This window comes from Chelmon rostratus, chromosome 11 (genome assembly GCF_017976325.1).
Source record: "Chelmon rostratus isolate fCheRos1 chromosome 11, fCheRos1.pri, whole genome shotgun sequence".
Taxonomy (NCBI): Eukaryota; Metazoa; Chordata; class Actinopteri; order Chaetodontiformes; family Chaetodontidae; genus Chelmon; species Chelmon rostratus.
This window is the reverse complement of record NC_055668.1, coordinates 19,645,784-19,653,327: the sequence shown is the minus strand read 5'-3', so window position 1 is coordinate 19,653,327 and position 7,544 is coordinate 19,645,784.

Below are 7,544 nucleotides of genomic sequence, written 5' to 3'. Positions count from 1 at the left end.
ATGGAGACCTGACCGCCTCCCCTGTCTCACTGGACATCAGAAACACACACACACATACACACACATGCACACACACACACCACCACCACCACCACCAAGTAGCTGTGCAGGCATTTCAAGATGAAGAGAAGAGAAGAGAAGAGAAGAGAAGAGAAGAGAAGAGAAGAGAAGAGAAGAGAAGAGAAGAGAAGAGAAGAGAGTGGGATTGAGGGGCCGATGTGGTGTGTGTGCAGGGGGATCGATGGTGTGTCCAGTGGTGTGTGAATGTGTTATTTACCTGAACAGGCAGGGGACCGAAGAGATGAGACATTCACCTTCTCTTGAGAAATCCCACAACACACACGCTTACATGCAGACATGAGCACACGTGCATTAACGCACACATCTACACACGGGGAGGCACGCATACACATTCCAACACTTGCACACGCTGTAAAGAAAACTACAGGATGCAAAATAACAGCAGGCTGGAGAAGAGCTGAAAAGTGAAAAGTTTGGTGTACTGATCGTTGGTTCAGGTCATTCTCTCCTCCGATCCCACAGTTCAACATACACACACACAAACTCTGCTTTGTGGCATAGGCGTGAATAATGAACACTTTACTGATCCTTGAGGGAACTCCTCTCTTCACTTGACCTCTGTCAACAGATGTTACAGAGCAGGGTCAGCATCCTTGGCGCTAGCAGGCTTTCAGCGTCTTGCTCAAAGACACTTCAGCACCTCAGATGAATCAGATGTTTGGTTAAGAACCAGATCATCCCACTGGCCCCCTGACAAGGTTGTAATGCTTCACCACTTGGACTTCAATTAAAACACATAATGCTAACTGAAGCCATTTTCAGTTCAGTTTTTTTGGCTGACGAGTATTTATCATAAATATAAATATATATATTTATATATGTCAAATTAATTGGAATATGTAAGATAAAGGTTTTGGTTCTGTGTTGTCACATGACTTCACGGTGTGTGTGTGTGTGTGTGTCCTGTATGTGTGTTTTGGGGGTTGGATGACAGTTTCTTTACAGCATGTCTGACAGCCAGCATATGATCCTGAGACAGCATGACAGCTGCCTTCACACTCCTCTCACCATACACACACGCACACATACGCACACATAAATACGTGCGCGTGCACATGCACAGTGAACAACAGCTTTGCCACCCAGTGACAGACCTGCTACATCCACCTGCAGCCAACATGCCCAGGGATAGAGAGGTGGAGGGTCGAGGGTAAGACGGAGGTTGGGATTAAGAGTGTGACTTGAGGCCAGACAGGAGACAGATACAGGGATGGACAAGACACCAAAGGGCTCGTGGATGGATGGATGGATGGATGGATGTCACAGGTCAGGTTAGGGGGAGATCTAAGTGAAGCTAGGAGAGGGAGGATAAGAGACAAGAAGGGGAGGAAGAGGTTGTTTGAGTGACAGGAATTGAGAGAGAACGATAAAAAAAATAGAAAAGAACACAAATTCTACCAATAAGCAAGTGAAGCCTAGATGATGCTGGAGACTGTGAATTAAACTGAATCACAAAGTTGCAACGCAGCAACGTTGCATGAGACCAATGAGCAACAGCATGCAGGCAGTAAGCTGCCACATCTCACATCTTCATCGCCTTCAAAACAAATGTCTTCCTCTCGCAGCCATCAGTTCTCAGGAAGTACTTTCTCCCACATCGCCGGAGGCAAGTTTTTTTTTTGCAGGCAAACCCACCCCCTCCCCGGGGGAGCGCTGACCCTCTAACTGATAAGTGCCAGGGATTTGGGTGTTGGGGGGGGTTGGGTTGAAGGATGCTGGGAGTGTAGAATCCATTGTTGAGGCGCCTTCATCAGAGCGCGATGGCAGGCAGTGTCCTCCTCAGCGCTCGCTAATGCGACGAGACATGCCTGACATTCCACACCACATAAATCAAAAGAGAGCTCTGGACTTCATGCATATGTTCTCACACAAACACATGAAGCGCGCGCGCACACACACACACACACACACACACAGACATACATACAACAAGGGTTAAGGAGACAATAAGAGAAAAACAATGAGTGTTGCTGCTGAGGCATATCTCAGATGTATGAACTCTTTTCCCTATTAGTTTGCTCTGTATCATTCTGTTGACCGTTTCTTCTTTTCCCGCGTACCAAATTGTCACGGTTGAGAGGGCCTGAGTCTCCCCTGACGATGACAGGCATGTTGTTGACATAAGCGTCGGGTTATTCATCTATGTGCTTGTTTGTTTGCGTCTCGCTGTCCTCTTCCATCCGCTCAATCCTCCAGAGTTGGCATAGTGACAATTTGCGGAATATAAAACTTGATCGGATTTGATTTCCGGACGGACGTGAGAGCGAAGAAAAAGTCAACAACAGGCTCGCAGGAGGTGAAAATCAACACGGTGAGAATGAAAAAAAACACAAATCTGGGGTCCTTGTGCTGTAAAGCTGTGGTGCAAATGGCTGAAAGAGGAGATTAGAGCAGGGAATGGTGTCAAAGAGCTGTGTTTTGTCTGATTAAAACTGTGAAAAGAAAACTTCCAAAACATTTTATGGTGGAATAAAGCTGCACTTCAGCAAAGTATTCTCACCTGCCGGCAGAATGTGAACCATTGTATTGACATTGATTTACATTTATATGCTTCTGATCAAACACACACAGAAACCCACAAATATGCATTGGTGAGCTTAGAATTAATATGCCCAGGCATTAGCAGGTGCTTTAAACATTGCAGATGTCTGTGGTGCTTTGACTTTCGCAAAGATATGGACTAAAATACGGCAGACATACAGAGAACCCCGTGCTGTGCTCTGGGGCAGGCTCACCGTAGGCCTTTTCCCGAAGCAGAGGTGATGTGTCCTGGTCCACTAATGTCAACATCGCAGCCAGGGTCAGAGAGCTGTCAAACACACTAACGCACAACCTTTTCCAGCTAACACTAACACAGCACGAGTGTGTGATTATGTGCATCCCCAAAATGCCAAGTGCCCCCCTGTCCCTGCTCAATATTCGAAATAGTTCTTCTATTGTGTTCTTGCCTTGCCTATCAGGTAAACACAAACATGCAACATGCAAGTATGCTATGTTCAGTGCATGGTGTGTCTTTTCAATTATTCCTCTCTTCCCTGCTGTTACCTGGTAATATCTTTTTTTTCATATTTCACTTAACCTTTTCACATTATTAAGCAACAATTAACAAAAAATAATGATAATAAAAAAAAATGCAGGTTTGCTTATTAGAGTAATAGATTGTTTCATGCTCTCCCTTAGTCCAAGTTTGGCTTGTTGATCAGCTTTCTTGCTAACAAAGAGCTCCCATCTTTTAGCAGCATGCTTTAGGCTCCACCTTTATTTACAGAAGGCTATATAACATGGACAGGCTCTCCACCTCTGTACAATGACTTACACCTTTAGTCTTTTGTTGCACCAATTTAAAAAATATCTGCATGTTGCATATGCGATAGCAGAGTGGGCAGCCTACATATTTTTCTAAACATATTATGCCATGAATATCTGTCAAGCTTCATGTGTCAAGCTAGAGCAAGGCAGGGACACACACAGACATGGTAAATGAGTCAGAACACACATCACGCAGTGGAGATAGCATGCTGTGAGGCATGCAGGTGTTGGAGCGTGAAGGGTTTTCCCTGCTAATACTGACATAATGATGTGTTTATAACTATATCATCGTCACTGTGTGCGAGTGTATCTATGTGTATGTGCTGCCTGATCACAGGACAGTTGTCTTGTTGATTTGCAAGACAATTCTTCATGACAATTGATTGTGTGCATTTTAGCATGCTGGATTTAGCAGTTAGTTTAAAGTGCTGTACCTAAGCACAGCCTCTCAGCGCCGCTAGGATGGCTGTAGACTCTAAGCCTAATATTACAGTAAATGCACAGCAGCTGTGCAGCACATGCTTTCATTTTGTTAAGTTTGAATCACTATTTTTAGTTAGAAAGCAGCAAATGCTAATACTATTTCTGGCCTTTAATCTTTACACAGACATCTCTTGCTATGGACTGACATGAGCACATACTCTTTCTCTGTTTGGCAGTATGTTTTGTCACTCCTACAGGTGTCTTGTTGTTTTGTTATTGTTGTTGTTTTTGTTGTATTTTGTATGTTTTTTTGTCATCCCAGCACCGACAGTATATAACATTGTGATGTGTTTTACCTTTTTATGCAGATGACACACAGTTATGCATGCAGTTTAAACCCCCAGATTTTAGCAGCCTAGCTAATCTCACATCCTGCCTCTCTAATATCAAATCCTGGAGGACCCAAATTGTCCTTAATATTTATGATCATATGTCTGAAGCTCCTTTGGTACTTATCTTGTTGGTCTCTCAAAAAATATTATGGAGGCTATTAGGACTTCATGGGTAATATTTGATGCTAAGCTCTGTTTTGATGATCAAGTCAAAAGTGCTGCACAGTCATGTTTCTGCCAGCTCAGGTTAATCTCTAAAATTAGGTCATTTTTATCAATTGCTTGATCAACAAAAAGTTGCACATGCTTTAATGTATTCTTGCCGTGATTACTTCAATGCATTTTACTCGGATCAGCCAGGGCTCCCTCCACCGTCTCCAGCTGGTACAGAACGCCGCTGCTCGACTCATTGCTGGAACAAAAAGGCATGATCGCATCACCCCTGTTCTTGGATCCCTACGGTGGCGCCCGGGTATTGTTTTAAAAATTTTATTGCTTACCTTTAAGGCCTTAAATGGTCTTGTCCCCATATACATTTGTGATCTGTTTACCTGGTATGTGCCCTCTTGTGGATGGAGCCCTGCTGGTGACTCCCAGGTCTCGGTTTATGACTAAAGGTGATCAGGCTTTAGCTATTAGAGCCCCCACACTATGGTGTGCTTTGCCTACTGAACTCAGACACACTAAGTCTCCTGCTTCTTTTAAATCTCTTCTTAAAACTTTTCTTTCAGTAAAAGCTTTTGTAAATGTTCAATATATTTTTATTTATTTATGAGGTCTTATTCACTTCATTTTATTGTCTTTATTTCCCTGTGTCTTTAGTCTTTTTTAATCATTTTATCTGCCTTATCTGGTTTTATTTTTATTTTGTAAAGCACTTTGTAATCATTAAGAAAAGTGCTATATAATTGAAGTTTATCATGATGATTATTGTTATATAAGATGGACAAGCTCTCCACCTCTGTCCAGTGACTTATACCCTTTTCTTGGTCTCCCCAGAATATCTGCAGTGTGCCACATATAGCAGAATCTACATTCTGATAAACATATTATGCTAAACATGCCATGAATATGTGTCGAGCTTCATCTGTCAAGCTAGAGCAAGGCAGGGACACACACAGACAGTAAATGAGTTAGAACACACATCACACAGTGGAGATAGCATGCTGTGAGGCATGCAGGTGTTGGAGCGTGAAGAGTCTTCCCTGCTAATACTGATACAATGATGTGACTATAACTATATCAGCGTCACCGAGTGGGAGCGCATCTGTGCGTCTGCCCGATCCCAGGGACGGTTGTTTTGCTGATCTCTGAGACAATTCTTCGTGACTCACACCTCAAGAGAGAGTTAAAGATAGATAGAGGTAACAAGAGATAGATAGAGGCTGATAAACAAGAGGAGACAATGGCCAGTGTGTTGTTTTGACTGCGCTGAGAGGGAAGTGAAGCCGACAGTGAGTTGGCCTACATTCATCTAGCTTTATGTGTGAGGGGAAATAGAGAGACAGCCCTGTGTCTATCTAATTATTCCTCCCCAGAGAGAGAGAGAGAGTGTAACATTAGGTGTGTTTGTGTGTGTACATACCGTGTGCCGTGGATACTGTGCGGGAAGTCCACATCAGTGATTCCCAACCAGATGTGGGCCTGCTTGTACCACAGTGGGGACTTCAGTTACCAGGGAGTAGCCTTCTGTTGAGTACTTCAGCATATTTAAAATCTAAAAGTTGAAACAGTTAGTTAGTAGCAATGGGAAAATAGTTAAAATAAATGGCTAAATAGATTGATAAAAAGTTAAAATGAACACATATGTCTGTCTGTATATGTATACAGGGTAAATGGTTGACATACCAAGCTAAAAATATAAAACATTGGAAAAAGTCAGCTAAAAGTCATGAGAATGAATGAACTATAGCTGAAATTCACAGAGAAATGGAAATAAAGCTAGAAGTAAAGGATAAATGGTAGAAATATAGTGTATGGTGCATATAGTATGATATATTGCATTATGCGATTAATACTGAACGCATTTGGAACATGACAGGTGACACTGATGAAGGTGTAGCCTATTTACACTCGGCTGACAGGGTTGTGTGGCTCAGACGTAAATGGCAGGCAACCAGTGTGTTTGTGTGTGTGTGTGTGAGAGAGAGAGTGTGTGTATGTCCATCAGGGTCCAGTGGAGACAATGTCACTCACTTTTTTCCAAGGTGACACACTTGATAACATTTTCACTTTCAGACTCTAAAAGTGATATTAATCTCCATCAAATATCCCAAAAGACACACACACACACACACACGACATATCACAGCACAGTCGTCTCTGGCATTTCAGTGATTTAGAGCGTCATCCCCGGTTGCCACTAGCTTGAAACTGTGATCTTCACATATATGACACCTCAGCTCAACAAGGTCCATACAAACAAACACACACACACACACACACACACACACACACACACACACACACACACTGAAGGGATGTCTCTGCTCTGCCTCTCCTGCTGTCACACTCTCACTTCCTGATTTAGACAGACAGAGACCAATCCTTTGGGACACAGACACACTTCTCTCTTTCGCTCCCTCGCTCCGTCCTCCATTCCTCCCCTTCTCTTGATCCGCTGCTCCCCCTCGTGGGGATGGAGGGAGGCGGGGCCGGAGGTTAGACAGATGGAGGCGGGTGATACACCGATACGCAGCCAGTCTCAGGTTTGCTCCTGCGGGAATGGTGTGATGGAGAAGAGGAGAGAGAAGTACAGGAAAAAACATGGAAGTCTCACTTAGGTTTTTTTATTTTTTTTAGCAGACATGAGAGGACAGAGGTCAGGTTTGCTATATTGAAATATCTGACGTATTTAGTATCTTCAGAAACTTTGGTTTCTCCACTAGTGTATAAAATAGAGTACAATGTTTGGCTGCACAGCATGAGTTTGAAACGGCTTGTTAAGGGATTTGAATTTCAACGCTTCACATGTTTTTGACACATCTGTCAGTTAGAGGACAGACATGTTGCAAACACTGTTCCCAATGGCTTTTTACCTGTTCCCAACCTGCTATTGTGAAAGCTCTGCAAGCTTTATCCTAGTCTGAAATAACAACACCTTCTCTGTTAGGTGCCATATACTTGAAAAAAATATTGTTGAAAAAAAATCCAACCCACTGACAGTTATTGTAAAAGAGCGTAGAGACTGAAAATACTCTTCGTCTTGTTTATTTTTTAGTTGGGAGAGGTTGTCACATGCCTTTTTATCACACTGTTTTGTATATATTGCCTGTTTTTATGCTGTTTTATAATTATATAATAGTAATTCAATTAAAAAAATGAATGTCTTTCAAATTA